General features: G+C 38.2%; 1 protein-coding gene and 1 pseudogene across 1 annotated transcript in view; one reads left to right on the plus strand and one right to left on the minus strand.

The window, feature by feature from the left end:
• The window catches only part of pskh1 (protein serine kinase H1), a 27,409-nt gene that overhangs the window by 1,399 nt on the left and 25,596 nt on the right, over nt 1–414 (minus strand). The window lies entirely within an intron of this gene.
• The window catches only part of LOC116694736 (serine/threonine-protein kinase H1 homolog), a 10,241-nt pseudogene that overhangs the window by 750 nt on the left and 9,077 nt on the right, over nt 1–414 (plus strand).

Genomic DNA, 414 nt, shown 5'->3' on the forward strand with positions numbered 1-414 from the left:
CTGTTGCTGAAATGTGCTATACAAATTAAGCTGCCTTACTTGCCCCAAAAAGTGCCCCAAAAAGTTAATGTCAAGCCCTGGCTATGGTTTTAATTCACACTCCATTGAAGAAAATTGGAAAACTATGAATATGCAAATACTGTTTATTCCAAAATTGTTTGTGTAAGTTGCATAATGGACTATGATTCTCTTCCAAACCAATTATCAAGAAATCTGTGTGTACACGTGTTAAAGTCTGATTTAAGGTGTGTAAAGAGAAACCTTTCACCTTCAGTAGATTGTGAAAACAGCCTTCTAGCGACAAACTCTGCACATACAGATCCACCAATACAGACACAAACACACAGCAAGAGCAGTAACAACTAGAAAATTCCGCAGAAATTTTATCAGTGTGCCTGCTATTGGGGCCCATCC

Source organism: Etheostoma spectabile, chromosome 8 (assembly GCF_008692095.1).
Source record: "Etheostoma spectabile isolate EspeVRDwgs_2016 chromosome 8, UIUC_Espe_1.0, whole genome shotgun sequence".
NCBI classification, from domain to species: Eukaryota; Metazoa; Chordata; class Actinopteri; order Perciformes; family Percidae; genus Etheostoma; species Etheostoma spectabile.